Below are 19,787 nucleotides of genomic sequence, written 5' to 3'. Positions count from 1 at the left end.
GCGTTCAACCTTAGCAGGTGCTCGCGAACAGCACTTGCCCCAGCGGGCTATAGTGGCGGGGTGGGTGGGTAGAAGGGACCTTTGTCTTTGTGTGCGGGAGAGTTCACGTGGTCACCTGAAGCCCCTCCAAGGCGTTCAACCTTAGCAGGTGCTCGCGAACAGCACTTGCCCCAGCGGGCTATAGTGGCGGTGTGGGTGGGTGGGTGGGTAGAAGGGACCTTTGTCTTTGTGTGCGGAAGAGTTCACGTGGTCACCTGAAGCCCCTCCGAGGCGTTCTGGCGGCACTCGAGGAGATCTCCCGTCACTCGGAGTCACGAATTCATTGTCTTGTCACGCATTCTCTTCACACGGTGTGGAACAAAATACTACCGGGCGTGTGTGTGGGGGGGGGGGGGGAAGAGCTTTATAGCTCATCGGATTCCTCCAGTATAAATGCGTATCCTGATTCTGATGTGTAAGTATTTTAACAAATGTTCGAATTGACTTCCATTAACAGAAGTCAATTAATTTGTCCTTTGAAAACGTGACACATTTTTTACTGTTTGGCCGTGTCGGGTGGTGGATGGTTACGACACATTTATAAATAACGCGATCTGACCCAAAAACCTATATTATGAATAATATTGGTCGCGAAAGCCTACGTGTTAAATTGACGAATGCATGATTTACGCATTTTCTTTTGAAATGTATTTCAGGGCCTATTTTAAAAATAAAAAAAAGATTACAACTGCATTCTTTAGCATGAATAAGGGCGAATTTGAGCTGTTCGTCTTCAGAGGAAGATCAAAAAGGTTGCCAGTACACGTGCGAACGTTGCCACAACGTTGGTTGACGTTGGACCAACGTTAGCCGAACGTTGGTGCAATGTCAACCACGAATATCAATCGCGATTAACATAAACACATTTTTTTATCGCTGGTTTTTTTTCTGTTGTTTGCACGTTTATTTGTATTTTTGGACATCCTTGAAACAATTTTTGCCCGGGGTTTCCCCCCCGTGTCGGGTCACCTTTACGAGAGATAATTGTCGATGATCACCCACCTCCCACTCACCCCGTTCCAGACGAGCTAGAGAGACATACGGACGGAGCGAACAATGAAAGGCATGCTCTCAAACTTTGTTGGAGCGCATTACAATGGGGGTGGGAGGGGGGGCGATACAAAAAAAAATAAACCCGTAAAAACAAAGTTTTTCACTATAAATCCTTTATATGCGTGGCATCGGTTTTATTTTATTATTCATTTCTGTTTTTCTTGAGTAAGAGTTTCATATTTATCACATTGGTATTTAAAATTAAATATGAAATTATTTTTTTCCTTAAAAGTGGAACATTTTGGGAAAAAAATTTCACGAAAATAAATTGTCACGCACAACGAGTCTGTGTGCAAAATGTCAGCTCGATTGGATCACGGGAAGTGGGTTAAAAAACGACCGAAAGATTTGCACGGTCGTAAGCGCGCAAGCAAGCAAGCAAGTGAACTTAATATAAAGGATTTAAAAAACACCAAATCGCCCTCTTTAGATTGAAGCACAGCCATGGATGGATGACGATACGAGTCGTCTTTCGAATCGTGCCTTTTCAAAGTTCAAAGTTCATTTATTAGGTATAGCCACTGTGAGCCATTCGGCTCTTGAATCGGGTGCAAACGCAATAAACAAAAACATGAACAAGAAAACATCTTAAAGTGACTTTGTGCAAACAGAAAATCCAAGAAAAGACAGCAAAATATTGCAGAAAAATTACCGTACACCAACTCTGTGTGCAAATATCCCAGTGGGATGCAAGTCAAACAACAACAACAACCACAAGACAACTTAGATTAAGGCCATCAGTTTGATGATCGTTTGCGTTTCCTTTCGGTTTTTTTTGTCCCCCAGCACGACATTCTCCGTGAAACCTGCAAGGCAACCGATTTACGACGTTATTTTTATTATTACTAAACACTTTTATTAAACTCACTCTGTCTGTTGTTGTCGTCGTTGTTGTATCCTCAAATCTTGTAACTAAATTTGTACCCACTTCCCAATGTGCTCACGCGTTACGATGTGCGCTGTACACCACGTGCATTATGCACGCACGTGGTGATGTAGGCTATGTGGTCACGTGATAATGTAAGCTATGTGGTCACGTGGTAATGCAGGCTATGTGGTCACGTGGTGATGCAGGCTATGTGGTCACGTGGTGATGTAGGCTATGTGGCCACGTGGTGATGTGAGTCAATGTGGTCACGTGGTGATGGAGGCTATGTGGTCACGTGGCGATGTAGGCTATGTGGTCACGTGGTGATGTAGGCTATGTGGCCACGTGGTGATGTAGGCTATGTGGCCACGTGGTGATGTGAGTCAATGTGGTCATGTGATGATGTAGGCTATGTGGTCACGTGGTGATGTAGGCTATGTGGTCACGTGGTGATGGAGGCGATGTCTGCACGTGATGATCACTCGTGCCGAGTGATCCTATCAACGCTGTAGTGACGACTTCTCCGCGAAAAAAAACTCTGAATCAGAATATTTATTCCAATCCTGGTGGAATCCGATGCGCTTTAAAGCTCTTTGTATATATTTTTTTCACAGCAGCGCTCCGCCATCACGAAGGGCATCCCATGCGTCGTGTCCGGCGACTCCACAGCAGAGATCGCAACCGGGTACCCGATACCCGTACCCTACCCCATATCCGGCTACCCGTACCCGGCCGGGTACGGGTACGGGTAGCCGTTTGCGACCCTGGTGCGACCGGGTACGGGTAGGCCGTGAGTCACTGGTGAGTAACCGTTTGTCACTCATTTCGGGTAGGGTACGGGTACGGGTAGGGAACCCTGGTGCGGCCGGGTACGGGTACGGGTAAGGAATCAAAACCCGTTTGCGACCTCTGCTCCACAGCACTCGTGGCCGGATCGACCTGTCGCGTCAACTCGTGCCTCGCTCGCTCGCTTCTCTTTCTCTCCGATGTCCTTCTGCAACCGGCCCTGAAGTTGTTGTCGTTATTATTATCTGCTAAGTTGTTCTGTGGCCTGAGGCCACGAAGAACGTGTGTATGTGCGGGTCAGTGTGTGTGAGCGGGTGTGTGGATGTGTATGTGTGAGCGGGTGTGTGTGCGTGTGTGCGGATGTGTGTGTGTACACGCGAGTGTGTGTCTACGTACGGGTGTGTGTGCGAGCGGGTTTGTGTGTGTGTGTGAGGGTTCTGCGTGTGTGTGTGTGCGAAAGCGGGTGTGTGTGTATACGCGAATGTGTGTGCGGGTGTGTGTGTGTACGTGCGGGAGTGTGTGTGTGTGCGAGCGGGTGTGTGTGTGTGCGAAAGCGGGTGTGTGTGTGTGTGTATACGCAAGTGTGTGTACGTGCGAGCGAGTGTGTGTGTGTGTGCGTGTCTGTGTGTACGTGCGGGTGTGTGTGTGTGTGTGCGCGCGTGTGTGTGTTGACGTCTCCGTGTGCGGTGTGCCTCTACAGGTGAGACCCGCTAACAGCACTTGCCACAACAGTCTGTTAAAGATATACGGGGGAGCTTTGTCTCTAGGGTGCTCACTAAGAACACTTGCCCCCAAACAGAATTACACGCGTGATCTTTGCCTTATGTGACTCCTGTGTGTGTGTTCGTCTGTAGGTGTGTGTCTGTGTGTCTGTGTGTGTGTCTGTGCGCGTGTGTGTGTGTGGGAATGTTGAGGTCAATTTAATTCATTAATTCTCATCACCCTGCATGCTGGGGGTCTCAAGTGAAACTTTGATCAGTGGCAAAGTGGAGGCCTTTCATTAGCGAGATACGATCAGTAATAACTTTCAATCGCGACACCATGCCCCCCCTTCTCCCCACGCCGTTCCCCTATCGCCCCATCTCCTCCCCCTCCCTCCCTCCCTCCCCCTAAACAAGGCCCGCGTTATCCACACTTTCATGTACGTACACCATAATTACCACCACACGCAACGCTACAATTGCCGCACACCCATCGCCGTTGCCACGATTGCCACACACACCGCATTGTGACGACGTACCATCGTTACCATATACCTCCACCTGCTCCACCTCCTCCTCCCACTCCTCCTCCACCTGCTCCTCCACCTCCTCCACCTGCTCCACCTCCTCCTCCACCTGCTCCAACTCCTCCACCACCACGTCCCACTCCTCCACCACCACCTCCACCTCCTCCACCACCACCTCCACCTCCTCCACCACCTCCTCCAACTCCTCGACCACCTCCTCAGACTCCTCCACCACCTCCTCCATCTCCCCCACCACCACCTCCTCCTCTGTATCATATATGCTATTGCTACTACTGCTGCGAATGATGGTCATGCTCATGGAGATGGTGGTGATTTTGTTGCTGCTGCTGATGATGATGATGAAAACGACGATGGTTGTGATGATGCTAACGACGATCACATTGTTACTGATATACAAACAACACGATTCACACATCATCACCAACATCATCATCCATCATCACCAACATCATCATCCATCATCACCAACATCATCATCACCAACATCATCATCACCAACATCATCATCCATCATCACCAACAGCATCATCATCACCAACATCATCCATCATCACCAACATCATCACCAACATCATCATCATTCATCACCATCATCATCCATCATCACCAACATCATCATCATCACCAACATCATCCATCATCACCATCATCACCAACATCATCACCATCATCACCACCAACATCATCATCACCAACATCATCCATCATCACCATCATCACCAACATCATCACCATCATCACCATCATCACCATCATCATCATCATCACCATCATCACCATCATCACCTTCATCACCTTCATCATCACCATCATCATCATCATCACCATCATCACCATCATCATCACCATCATCACCATCATCATCATCACCAACATCATCATCCATCATCACCCATCATCACCAACATCATCATCCATCATCACCAACAACATCATCATCACCATCATCATCATCACCACCAACATCATCATCATCACCAACATCATCATCATCACCAACATCATCATCATCACCAACATCATCAGCATCATCACCAACATCATCATCACCATCATCATCATCCATCATCACCAACAACATCATCATCACCATCATCATCATCACCACCATCATCATCATCATCACCAACATCATCATCATCACCAACATCATCATCATCACCAACATCATCACCAACATCATCATCCATCATCACGCGAACTCCGCTCATCCTCACAACAGCGGCTTGGAGGCTGCTCGCCATCGAACAAAGACGGCCACTGCATCGCGCGGCGCTTTCAGATGCGCGTCTGCGGCCGTCTGGAACGCTCTTCCTTGAGATATTAGGAAACCCCTGGGAGCTATGCACTTTGAGATAATCTAGATTAAAAAAACTAATTCCTTTAGAACTGCTTTTTGCTTAGTTTGTCCTTCCCTCGAACGGTTGGCTACGTACGGTGCGAAAGAAGTTCAACGTACTGTACATACATCACCCATCGCTTCCCAGTCATATCCATTCTCTCTCTCCACCACCACCACCAACACCATCATCTCATCACCATCACACACCCAACCACCACTCCCATCTCCTATCCCCACCCCGTGGCTCCCTCCCTCCCCCCCTCCCTCCCCCCCTCCCTCCCCCTCCCTCCCCCCTCTCCTTCTCCCCACCCCACCCCCATCCTTCAGGCGACATCTCCCATCACAAACCATCCCTGCCCCCCCCCTACCTCAACATTCCACTCTGTATTTCATTTGAAGGTTATATATGGAGCACAGTCGACATCTATCCACGACTCACGTGCCCTGTGACCTTGCGTGGGGGAGCTGGTTTCTGGGTGTGTGTGTGCGCGCGTGCGTGTGTGTGTCTGTGTGTGTGTCTGTGTGTGTGTCTGTGTGTATGTTTGTGGGGAGCGGTGGTGCAGCGGTTAGCGCGCTGCGCTATGAACCCGGCGACACGGGTTCGATTCCCGCTCACGGCCAACACCAGTGACGATTATCTGAACCGGTCCCGGGCCTCCCCTAGGTCGACTCAGCCTCAAATGAGTACCTGGTGCGGTGTGTAAACATTGCCACTAGGAGACAAAGGCGGTCGGGCGTGGTGTTGGCCACCCACCCCCTCGTGTACCGTTCCGGCCTTCATAGGTGCTCGCTAACAGCACTTGCCCCTACAGTCTGTTAAAGCTATATGGGGGATCTTTATCTTTGTGTCTGTGTGTATGTTGTGAGGAGCGGTGGTGCAGCGGTCAGTGCGCTGCGCTACGAACCCAGCGACCCGGGTTCGATTCCAATCACGGCCAACAACGATGACGATTATCCGAACCGGTCCTGGGCGTCCACTAGGTCGACTCAGCCTCAAATGCGGACACCTTCTGCGGTGTGTAAACATCAACACTGGGGTGACAAAGGCGGCCGGGCGTGGTGCTGGCCACATAACCCTGGTTTGCGTGCGACATTTCGAGATGCTCGCTAACAGCCCTTGCCCAGGCTGTATGGCTATACGGGCGATCTTTGTGTGTGTGCGTGCGTGTGTGCGTGTGCGTGTGTGCGTGTGCGTGTGTGTGTGCGTGTGTGTGTGCGGTGTGTGTGTGTGTGTGTGCGTGTGTACGTGCGTGTGTGTGTGTGCGTGTGTGTGTGTGCGTGTGTACGTGCGTGTGTGTGTGTGCGTGTGTGTGTGTGCGTGTGTGTGCGTGTGTGCGTGCGTGTGTGTGTGTGCGTGTGCGTGTGCGTGTGCGTGTGTGTGTGCGTGTGTGTGTGCGTGTGTGTGTGCGTGTGTGTGTGCGTGTGTGTGTGCGTGTGTACGTGCGTGTGTGTGTATGATTGGAGCTGCTGAATGTTGGAAAAAGCGGGAGGGAGGGAGGAAGGGAGAGAGACAGGGAGCAGCGAAACAAATTCCATTTCTAGCTGTCAAACGCAACACCCCCACAGACACCCCCCCTCCCCGCTCAACCTCCCGAATCACCCATCCACCCAACCACTCAATAACCCAACCACTCACCCAACCATCCACCCACTCACCCACTCAACTACCATCCTCTCACTCGCGCTACCACTCATCCATCCACCCACCCAACCACTCACCTAACCATCCACTCACCCAACCACCGACTCACCCAACCACTCACCCAAACACTCGCACAACCACAAAACCACCACAGTCTGCACCACCGCCCCCCGCTCTTTAAAAAAAAACCCCCAAATAGGGAAACATCCACATGGAGGAGAGTGTGGTATGAAATGATGAAAACGTGTATGTGTGTGTACATGTGTGTGTTTGTGCCTGCCCATGTGCGTGTTTATGCTCGCTAACAGCACTTGCCCCGACAGCCTGAACAGGCTATACGGGGGGGTCGTTGTATTTGTCCGTAGATGTGTGTGCACATCTGTTTGTGTGTACGTGTCTGCGCACGTGTGCATGTGTAGACTGTGTGTCTTTGTCGTGTGTGCACGTGCGTTTGTGTGGATGTTTCTGTGTGTGTGGGGAGCGGTAGTGTACCGGTCAGCGCGCTGCGCAGGTTCGATTCCTGCTCACGGCCAACACCCAGTGATGTATATCTGAACCGGTCCTGGGCCTCCCCTAGGTCGACTCAGCCTCAAATGAGTACCTGGTGCGATGTGTAAAATCCTCGGCACTGGGAAGACAAAGGCGGTCGGGTGTTGTGCTGGTCACCCACCCCCCATCGTGTACCGTTCCGGCCTTCATAGGTGTTCGCTAACGGTACTTGCCCCAACAGTTTGTTAAGGCTATACGGGGGGTCTTTGTGTGGATGTTTATGTGTGTGTAGATTGATTCAGCCTCGGTGTCTAAACATCGCCACTCGGGAGACAAATGCGGCCGTGCGTGGTGTTGGTCACCCACCCCCTTCATAGGTGCTACTCGCTAACAGCACTTGCCCCAACAGTCTGTTTAGGCTACACGGGGGATTTTTGCCTTTGTAGATACGTGTACACATTTGGGGGAGCGGTGGCGCAATGGTTAGCCGAGTTCCATTTGCCTGAAGCGAGTGCCTGCCCATGGTGTGTAAATATCGACGCTGGGGAGACAAAGGCGGTCCGGTGTGATGCTGGCCACCCACCACCTCCGTGCAGACAACAATATGTTGGCTTTCAATGTTGACTGAAAACTTTCCTTTGTTCTTTCGGTAAAGTCACGGAGATAGAGAAAAAATAATAAAGTGAATCAAAATAAAATAATGTAGACTATACAGTCAACATTATCGACTACCAGTACACTCACCTAGCTTAATAACCAGGCTACAGTCTACATTATAGACTGCCAGTACACTCACCCAGCTTAATAACAAGGCTACAGTCTACATTATAGACTGCCGGTACACTCACCCAGCTTAATAACCAGGCTACAGACTACATTATAGACTGCCGGTACACTCACCCAGCTTAATAACCAGGCTACAGACTACATTATAGACTGCCGGTACACTCACCCAGCTTAATAACCAGGCTACAGGCTACATTATAGACTGCCAGTACACTCACTCAGCTTAATAACCAGGCTACAGTCTACATTATCGACTGCCAGTACACTCACCCAGCTTAATAACCAGGCTACAGTCTATATTATAGACTCCCAGTACACTCACCCAGCTTAATAACCAGGCTACAGTCTACATCATTGAATGCCAGTACACTCACCCAGCTTAATAACCATTGCTATAGTCTACATTATATACTGCCAGTACACTCACCCAGCTTAATAACCATTGCTACAGTCTACATTATATACTGCCAGTACACTCACCTAGCTTAATAACCATTGCTACAGTCTACATTATAGACTGCCAGTACACTCACCCAGCTTAATAACCAGGCTACAGTCTACATTATAGACTGTCAGTACATTCACTCCGATTAATAACCGGGCTACAGTCTACATTAGTAGATTTTATTATTTTGTATATTTTTTATATATTTTGTATTCACTTTATTTTTCCATCTACGTGACTTTACCGAAAGAACCAACGAATATGAAATCTGTTGGCTATGCGGAGGATGGGTTTTTTCTTTGTGCGCGTGCACGTTTGTGCGGAGATGGGGGGGGGGGCAGTGCACGCGCATGCACGTGCGTGTGTGTACACGTGAGTCGTCGTCATCATCATCGTCATTAAATCCACCAGAGACTCCTGTGGTTGGCACTCGGCGTGTTTATAGAAGGAGGGTAGCGCTCGGTTTGATTCTAGCAATTACGAAGCCACACGCGGCTGCTGGCTCACGTTCATTTCTCTACACGTTTCACTTCGTCAAACAATCGCGGTTATTCCCCGCCCCCCCCCGTTATTTTAACTATTCTCACATGCGCACATGCCCACACAAAGACAAATACCCCCCCCCCACCCCCCCGTCAAGCCTTAAACAGACTAATCTTTTATTTGAAGCTTTCGTGACTGGAGGAATCCATACTCGAAAAACAAAATAGATCACGACTCTCACCTGAAGACGGTCGCTTGTTGTTGCGATCGAAACGTCGTGATCAATTTTTTTTGTTTCCCTTTAACAGACTGTTGGGGAAAGGCAAATGCTGTCAGCGAGCGAGCCACCTATGAACACCGGCACGGCACGCGAGAGGGGGGGGGGTGGCCAGCAACGCGAACGTGTGACGCATCTCTATCGCTCTTGGCGATGTTCACCGCATCGCCACCGGCTACTCAATCAAGGCGGCTGAGCCGACGGAGATTGCGGGCCCAGAAACCGGCTCCGATATTCATCGCCGATGCCGTGGGCACCGGAGGCTGTGAGCGGGAGTCGAACTCTCGCTCGCAGCGGTTGTGAGACCACGACACTACCACCGCTGCCGTTAATAGAAAACAAATAAACTCGCAACAACAACAACAACAAAACGCTTGCACGTGGAGTTACTCGTTCCTACTCGTGGGAGAAAACGCACGCGCGTGCTTTTGTGGACACAAATTACTCGCACGTGTCGACAAAGAGCCCCCCCCCCACACCACCCCCCCACCACCCCCCACCACCCCCCCCCCACCACCCCCCCACCACCCCCCACCCACCACCCCCCCACCATCCCCATACAGACCGCGGGGGAAAAGTGCTGTTAGCGAGCGCCTATTAAAGGCGACGAGCACTTTGTTTTTGTCTCCCCAGCGCTGAAGTTTGCACCACTGCCGCCGCCACGCAGGGTACCAATTTAAGGTCGAGTCGACCTAGGAGAGGACCAGAACCGATGGCCCCGGCGGGGAATCGAACTCAGCGGCAGCTAACCGAGACGCGACCGCTCCGCACGTAGATGCAAAGGTCACCCGGGTAGCCTTTAACAGACAATTGTGGCAAGTGCTGTTAGCGAGAAGCATCGAAAAAGGCCGGCACGCGAGGGGGTGGGTGGCCAACACCACGCCCGGCCGCGTTTGTCTCCCTCGTGGCGATGTTTACACACCGCACCAGGTATCATCAACCGTACCACACGCACAATCATCACTATTACCACTACCACAAGCATCACCACGACAACCACCACCACAAGCATCACCACAATCATCACCACTACTACCACCACAAGCATCACCACAACCACCACCACAATCATCACCACTACCGTCACCACAATCATCACTACTAGCGCCACCACAATCATCACTACTACCGCCACCACAATCATCACCACCACCACCACCACAATCATCACCACTACCGCCACCACAATCACCACTACAACCACCACCACAATCATCACCACTACCACCACCACAATCATCACCACTACCACCACCACAATCATCACCACTACCACCACCACAACCATCACCACTAACACACCACCACCACTACCACCACCATCACCACACCACAACCACCAAAATCATCAACACCACATGTCTCATCCCTACGTGATCCACCAATCCCCCACGTGCAACACCACCACCACCACCGCCACGACCCCCACCCCTCACGCACAAATCTCTCCCTGGTGTTGTCTGCTGAGACAATGGGGGGAGGGGGGGTGGTAGCGAGGAGACTGGGATAGGGTTCTCATCCGTTGTGTGGCACTGCCCGCGTGTGTTTGTGTCGGTGTGTGTGTCGGTGTGTGTGTGTACGTGTGTGTACGTGTGTGTGTCTCGGTGTGTGTGTGTGTGTACGTGTGTGAGTACAACGGTAGCGCGCTGCGCTACGAACCTGGCGACCCGAGTTCGATTCCCGCTCACGCCCAACACCGGCGACGATTATCTGAACCGGTCCTGGGCCTCCCCTAGGTCGACTCGGCCTCAAAAGAATACCTGGTGTGGTGTTCAAACATCGCCACTGGGGAGACAAAGGCGGTCGGGCGTGGTGTTGGCCACCCACCACCTCGTGTACCGTTCCGGCCTTCATAGGTGCTCGCTAACAACACTTGCCCCAATAGTCTGTTAAAGGCTATAGGTGGATCTTTGACTTTTTAACGTGTTATACATCGCCACTTGGGAGACAAAGGCGGCCGGGCGTGGTGCTGGCAACCCCACCCACTCGTGTGGCGTGCCGGCATTCCTAGCTGCTGCTATTCGCTGACGGCACTTGCCCCAACAGTCTGATGAAGGCTATACGGGGGGGTGGAGGAGGGTGACCTTTGTCTTTGTCTTTGTTTGTGTTGTCGCTGCGTGTGGAGTTCACAGGCCAGGAGCAGGCGACTGGATTCCCACACTCAATCTACTCCCGTTGCTCTCTCACTCGCAATGGGCCATCTGTCACGCGAGCGGGCTCTAACTAAGATAATTAAATAAATAAACAGATAAACAACACGCTGATTTATTTAGCTATCCCCCCCCTCTCCCCTGACCACCTATTTATTAGCGGACAGCAACACATAAATATACAGGCGCCGGATAAACAAAACATCGCAAGGTCCATCAACGCCTTCTGGAACTAAATCAACGGAATCAAAATCTAAAGAACGCCTCTCCTCTCAAGCCTCCAACTCACAATAAAAGATCCCACGTGTAGCCTGTAACAGACTGCAGGGGCAAGTGCTGTTAGCGAGCAGCACCTATGAAGGCCGGAACGGCACACGAGGTGGTGGGTGGCCAGCACCACGCCCGACCGCCTTTGTCTCCCCAGTGGCGATGTACAACACGTAAAGAAAGTCAAAAATCCACCATATAGCCTTTAACAGACTGTTGGGGCAAGTGTTGTTAGCGAGCACCTATGAAGGCCGGAACGGTACACGAGGTAGTGGGTGGCCAGCACCACGCCCGGCCGCCTTTCTCTCCCCAGTGGCGATGTTTATACATCGCACCAGGCACTCATTTGGTGGCTGAGTCGACCTAGGAAATGCCTTGGACCGGTTCAGATAATTATCGTCACTGGTGTTGGCCGTGAGCGGGAATCAAACTCTGGGCGTCGGGTTCGTAGCTCAACGCGCTCACCGCTACACCACCGCTCCCCACTATACACGCGCACACGCGAACGTCCAACGATCCGTGCTGGAGCCTTTAATAGACTGTTGAGGCCTGCCTCCAACTGCCCAGCAGCGTCCTTTCGCGAGCCTCCTCCACGGTGGCCGATTGTGACACCCCTGGTACGGGTCATCGGCAAAGTCCACGCAGCTGCCAAATCAGTTCCATCTCCTCTTATCGAACCCGTGCCGCGCCCGTTCAGCCCCGTCCACCCAGCAACACAGAAGCCGGCTGGGCATGCAGTGGCCGGCGATGCGGGCTCTGCGTAACGCAGACAGTGCGCTACTTTGGCTGTACAACAGGTCCCGTCGTGTAGCCTTAACAGACCTTCGTGGCAAGTGCACACGCACGCACATACACAGAAACGAAGATTCCCTCGTACAGGCTTGACCGACAATCGGGGGCAAGTGCTGTTAGCGAGCACGTGCACACAGCTGTAGTTCCATCAGCCTATGAGCCTTCTGAAGCTCGTCTGATTCCTCCCGGATAAATTAAAGATTCTGAAAATAAAATAAAAAAAAAACACGCTCTGAGTCTGGGGCAATGTTGTGCAGTTGGAGAACTCGAGAAGAGGAGGCGGAGGCATGAGGAGGAGGAGGGGGGAGAAGGAGGAGGGAGGGAGCAGAACGAGGAGGGAGCAGGAGGAGGGAGCAGGAGAGAGGGGACAGCGGGAGGGAGGGAGCAGGAGGGAGGAATCAGGAGGAAGGAAGGGAGCAGATGAGGCTCGATGGAGGAAGGGAGCAGGAGGGAGCAAGTGGGAGGGAGCAGGAGAGAGGGGACAAGAGAATGGAGGGGTCAGGAGGGAGAGAGCAGGAGGGAGGGGACAGGGGGAGGGAGGGAGCAGGAGGGAGGAATCAGGAGGAAGGGAGGGAGGGAGCAGATGAGGCTCGATGGAGGAAGGGAGCAGGAGGGAGCAAGAGGGAGGGAGCAGGAGGAGGCTAGTGGTGGGAGCAGCAGGGAGAGAACAGGAGGAGGGAGGGAGCAGGAGAGGCTCGATGTATGAAGGGAGCAGGGGGGAGGGAGCAGGAGGAGGCAGGCAGGCTGCCGTGAGTCGAGTGCCCGTGAGTGGTGGTGTTTCTCAACAAGGGTTAACTCTGCCATTAAAAGCTCATTAAGCGGGATCTTTGAGGTTGGCGCGAAGTCGCACCCAGGCCACTTATCTCTGCCACTATCCGGCGCGGTGAGGGCAGCACTTTGACCCCGCGCTCAGCGGCAGGAAATTCAAACAATATTGGAATTTCTGACATTAAAGCGGCACGGGTGGGGGGTAGGGTGGAGGGGGTAGGGGGGGGTAGGGGGAGGTGGGAGTGGGGGGTAATAGACCCGGGCGAGGAGTGCGTGTGCGCGCAGTCTTGCCGCGTGGTCCGTGCGCCTAGCGCTCGGGGTCTGGGTCATTATCTCAATCTGTTTCGTGATCGTCAGCAGCGTTATTAGTTTAGCAGTGGTTTTTCATAATGCTTTTACTTATTTCCATCATCAACAGCAGCAGTATTATGAGCATCATCATCAGCGTTCTCATTTGCATCAGCACCGTCTTCGTTATTATTGCCATCGTCATCTTCTTCATAATGATGATCAGCAGTTTCATCATCATCGCCATCGTCGTGTTCATGATCATTTCTATCGCCATCATTATTAGCATAATCATAATAATCGACATCAGCAGGGTAAAATGATTGTTGTACACTCACGCACTCAGCATTACCACACACACACACAATCACCACAATCACCACCACAACCACTTCAATTCACACACACAGCCGTCACAAAACCCGCACCACCACAACACCTGCACTCCCTGATTCATAATTAGTTCTTTGTTTTGCGTTAGATCGTGTAGGTGTGATGCCAAAATCGGAGGAGCGTTGAAAAGTGAGCAGATTTTAAAATATTTTTTGACAATCTTGTCCGACGTTTGGCTGGAGATTCCATCCAACATCATCAGGGCATCGCTCAAAATATTCATTATTTTGCCTAAACTGCTGTTTAGCGAGTACCACCTGTGCGGGCCGACACGGCACACGAGGTGGTGGCTGGTAACACCACGCCCAACCACCCATGTCCCCCCAGTGCTGATGGGTTTTTGTTTTACACATCGCACCAGATACTCATTTAAGGCTGAGTCGACCTAGGCGAGGCCCAACACCGGTTTAAATATTCGCCACCGTTATTGGATCTTGGGCGGGAATTCAACTGGGTTCGTCGCGCAATGCGCGCTCACCACTGCGCCACCACTCCCCACAAACAGACACAAAGACAAAGCTCCCCCCAGTAGCCACACACCCTGTTAGGGCAAAGGGTTCTGAGCGAGCAGCTATGAAGGCCGGCACGGCACACGGGGGGGGGGGGGGGCGGTGGGTGGCCAACACTGCGCTCGGCCGTCTTGTACAGCCAAAGACAAAGATCCCCCGTATAGCCTTGACAGACTGTTGGGGTAAGTGCTGTTAGCGAAGACCTATGAAGGTCGGCACGGCACACTGGGGTGGGTGGCTAACACCACGCCCGGCCGCCTTTGTCTTCCCAGTGGCGATGTTTACACACCACACCAGGTACTCATTTGAGGCTGAGTCGACCTAGGGGGAGGCCCAGGACCGGTTCAGATAATCGTCACGGGTGTTGGCCGTGAGCGAGAATCGAACTCGGGTGGCCAGGTTTGCAGCGCAGCGCGCTAACCGCTACACTACCACTCCACACACACACACAGACACACACAGACAAAGATCCCCCGTATAGCCTTAACAGACTGTAGGGACAAGTGCTGTTAGCGAGCACCTATGAAGGCCAAACGGTACACGAGGGGGTGGGTGGCCAGCACCACGCCTGACCGCATTTGTCTCCCTAGTGGCAATGTTTACACACCGCACCACACAGACACACACACAGACAGACACATACAGACACACACACACAGACAGACACACAGACAGTCACACACACACATAGACACACACACAGCCACACACACAGACACACACAGACACACACACACAGACACACACACAGACACACAGACACACACACAGACACACAGACACACACGCGCGCGCACACACTCCTACCCCCTTTAGCCCCCTGAGCCCGTGCTTAGTTCCCCCTCGTGACCCCTGACCCTGGCGGGGTTTAACCCCTTCGCCCCTCGGAGCGCGACACTCGCGGGCGGCTCTGATTAATGCCCCCCTCGCCCCCCCCCTCTATCCCCCCCCCTTCTACCCCCCCCCCCTCGACTCGTATAGGCGAGGCACAAAGACCCCTCTATGCGCTATCGTGACCCCTTAATCCCCGCCCCTTGCACCCCCAAACAGCCCCCCCCCCCCTTCCACCCCTCCAAGCTGCGGACCCTGCCGGGTGAATGCCCCCCCCCTTCCTCCCATCCACTCCCCCACACCGGGCTGTTTGACCATACTTCACCACCACCAGCACAGACAAAGCCCCCCCCCCTCCACACCGTTTAGCCTGAATAGACATGGGGGGGCAAGTGCTGTTAGCGAGCAGCATATTCTTAGGTTTTTTTCGGTAAAGTCACCATGTAGGTAAAAAATTCAAATTAATAAAAGTAAAATAAAAATCAAATAAAAATCACGACGTTTCGGAGGCAACACAAGCTTCCTTCTTCAGGTGGAACCGTCACAGCACGATAGCTGTATCAAGTGAGAGAAATTCCAAGAAAACAGTCCTTGTGTATATGCTGGTTGAGGGTGGGAGGAGCCAAGGTAGGCCCTGGATATTATTTTTGTGAGGTTCGGTGCGGCTGAAGCACGCTGCTAGGAATGAGCCTTTGTTGTGTAAACTTGGTGCGGATGATGTAAAGGTGCGTGTAGCGAGCAGCATCTTATGAAGGCCGGCGTGGCGCGCGTGCGGGCGGTTGGAGATGTTTGCGCACCAACACGGGCTACTCATTTGAGGCTGAGTCAACCTACGGGGGGGAGGTTTGCCCAAGAACCGGTTCAGATAATCGTCACCGGCGTTGTGCCAGAACTCGGCTCGCCGGGGGGGGGGGGGCTCGTAACGCGGCGTGCGCTCGCCGCTACGCAGAATCGGGATATTCGAATATTTCTCGTGTTTGTGCTGGAGGAATCCGATGAGCCGTGAAGCTCTTTGTTCACAGACGTCCATCCAACGCTCCCCGCCGGCTGCACCACCCCGAGCACCGGCATCGTCAGAGCGTGGGTGGGTGGACGAAGGGTCGTGGCTAACGCACGGCGAGGGGTGGTGGATCACCGCAAGGAATTCTAGATTTTAAGTTTTCGTGACTGCAAGGATTGCATACTCTTTGTTTTTTTCGGTAAAGTCACGTAGGTAAAACAATTAAAATGAATTAAATCACGACGCTTAGGTTACGCTTAGGTTGTGCTTTCGCTACGTTGTCCCCACTTGAAGAAGGGCGCTTGTGTTGCGCCCAAAACGTCGTGATTTAATTTATTCTAAATGTTTTACCTACGTGACTTTACCGAAAAAAACCAAAGAGTACGCCGCAAGGAAGTTGTGGAACTTCCTTCGACGCCGCGTGCGTCGATGCGTTGAGAAGGCGGAACAGCAAGTGGGTTTGATCGCCATCTGTTTCCATCTGTATGGGGGGATTGAGCGTTGCCCACTCGCGCAAGGCTTGGGGTTGTTTTCAATCCGGGCGCTCTGCAGAGTCGCACACTGCCGGGCGAGGTTTCAATTCTCCACTTGGTCATTTGTTGTGGTCACTCTTCTGGCAATGACTGCCGTGACCCCGAACCGTGCCGTGCTGTTCCGTGACCCCGAACCGTGCCGTGCTGTTCCGTGACCCCGAACCGTGCCGTGCTGTTCCGTGACCCCGAACCGTGCCGTGCTGTTCCGTGACCCCGAACCGTGCCGTGCTGTTCCGTGACCCCGAACCGTGCCGTGCTGTTCCGTGACCCCGAACCGTGCCGTGCTGTTCCGTGACCCCGAACCGTGCCGTGCTGTTCCGTGACCCCGAACCGTGCCGTGCTGTTCCGTGACCCCGAACCGTGCCGTGCTGTTCCGTGACCCCGAACCGTGCCGTGCTGTTCCGTGACCCCGAACCGTGCCGTGCTGTTCCGTGACCCCGAACCGTGCCGTGCTGTTCCGTGACCCCGAACCGTGCCGTGCTGTTCCGTGACCCCGAATCGTGCCGTGCTGCCCCGTGACCCCGAACCGTGCCGTGCTGTTCCGTGACCCCGAACCGTGCCGTGCTGTTCCGTGACCCCGAACCGTGCCGTGCTGTTCCGTGACCCCGAACCGTGCCGTGCTGTTCCGTGACCTCGAACCGTGCCGTGCTGTCCCGTGACCCCGAACCGTGCCGTAATGGTCCAGCTTTGCGGAGGAATGTTGAAGACATCTGGAGCTCCCCCCCTCCCCCCACCGCTATACCCCCCCTCTCCCCCCGCGTGTCCAATTCCCAATGAAATAAACAAATAAACAGTGGAGGAGCCGCAATGATGCGGACTGAGCTACTTAATGAGCTTAGGCCAAGCCCCGTTAGACAAAAAAACATCGGGATCAGTTTCAGTCGATGAGTACCAAGCAAAGAAATGGATGAAGTGAGGCGAGTGTGCGTGTGCAGGCGAGTGAGTTGGATGGGTGGGTGGCTGAGTGGGTGAGGTGTGTGTGAGTAGGTGAGTGTGTGATTGGGTGAGTGAGTGAGTAGATGGGTGAGCGAGCGGGTGAGTAAGTGGTTGGGATAGTGAATGGTTGAGTCCGTGGGTAAGTGGCTGGGTAGCTGCCGGCGTGAGTAGTAAGGTAGTAGTAGTGAGCTGCTGAATTCGAGCACGAGCGGCTGGGTGGGCAGGTGTGTGGGCGAGTGGGCGAGTGAGTGAGGAGCTGGTTGAGTGATCGTGTGGTGTGTGTGTAGGTGCGTGTGAGAGTGAGCGTGAGAATGTGAGAGTGAGAATGTGAAAGAGTTCCACTCTGCAGCACAAGTGGCGTGACGGCGATTGCACTTGGAATCACTTCGCCTCCCTCTCCAGCCTCGCTCCGCCGATAACCGCAACAACAACCACCACAACCACCGCAATAACACCCACCACCAACCATAACAACACCCACTACAACATCAACAACACCCACCACCAACCATAACAACACCCACTACAACATCAACAACACCCACCACAGCGTCAACAACACCCACCACCAACCACAACGACACCCACTACAACGTCAACAACACCCACCACCAACCACAACGACACCCACCAATCACAACCACAGCAACCACCACCACCACTAACCACAACCACACCACCGATTACAACCACAACAACACCAACCACTACAAAAGCACCAACCACAACAACACCCACTACAACTACATCAACAAAGCCCACCACCAACCACAACAACACCCACTACAACTACATCAACAAAGCCCACCACCAACCACAACAACACCCACTACAACTACATCAACAAAGCCCACCACCAACCACTGTTAGGAAAAGTGTTGTTAGCGAGCAACTATTCACCCACAATGACTGTTTGTGGCGACCGCCTTTGTCTCCCCAGTGCTGATGTTCACACAACGGACCAGGCATTCATTTGAGGCCGAGTCGACCTAGGGGAGGCCCAGTAACCGGTTCAGATAATCGTCACTGGGTTCGTAGCGCAGTGCGCTGACCGCTACACCACCGCTCCCCACGTACACAGAAACATCCACACAAACGCACGTGCACACACACACAGGACGAAGACGACACACAGTCTACACATGCACACGTGCGCAGACGCGTACGCACAAACAGACGTGCACACACATCACATCGTCGCCGCTGTATAAAATAAAAATCACGACGTTTCGGAGGCACAAGCTTCCGTATTCAGGTGGAACCGTCACAGCACGATCGCTGTATCAAGTGAGAGAAATTCCAAGAAACAGTATTTGTATATATACTGGTTGAGGCTGCGAGCGGGGGGTGGTGGAATCGAACTCGGGTCACCGGCTTCGAGGCGCAGCGCGCTAACCGCTGCGCCACCGCTCCTCCGCCCGCACCACTGACCCGCTAGATCGCCCCTCGTATCTCGCCGCGCCACTCAGGAATGCAAAGTGCTTCTCGAATCACTTTGCCTTCACAAGTGTTTGGGCGGGCGGGCGGGGCGGGTGGAGCGCTCCGTGCAATATTCGAGCGCGCGCGCGGTCAGCGCATTTCGCGTGTGAATATTTTGTAAAGCGAACGGAGCGGTGGTTGTAGACGTGGGCCTCCCCCTAGGTCGACTCAGCCTCAAGTGAGCACCCGGTGAGGTGCGTAAACATCGGCGCTGGGGGGGAGACAAAGGCGGCCGGGCGTGGCTCCAACGACACCATCATAGGTGCTCGCTAACAGCACTTGCCCCAACAGCCTGCGTGGTTACACGGGGGATCTTTGGTTTGTGTATGTATACGTGTCACAACATATTGTGTGTGTGTGTATGTCTGTAAGTGTGTCTGTG

Source organism: Lampetra planeri, chromosome 53, assembly GCF_965212315.1.
Source record: "Lampetra planeri chromosome 53, kcLamPlan1.2.h2, whole genome shotgun sequence".
NCBI classification, from domain to species: domain Eukaryota; kingdom Metazoa; phylum Chordata; class Hyperoartia; order Petromyzontiformes; family Petromyzontidae; genus Lampetra; species Lampetra planeri.
This window is presented reverse-complemented; position numbering follows the sequence as displayed.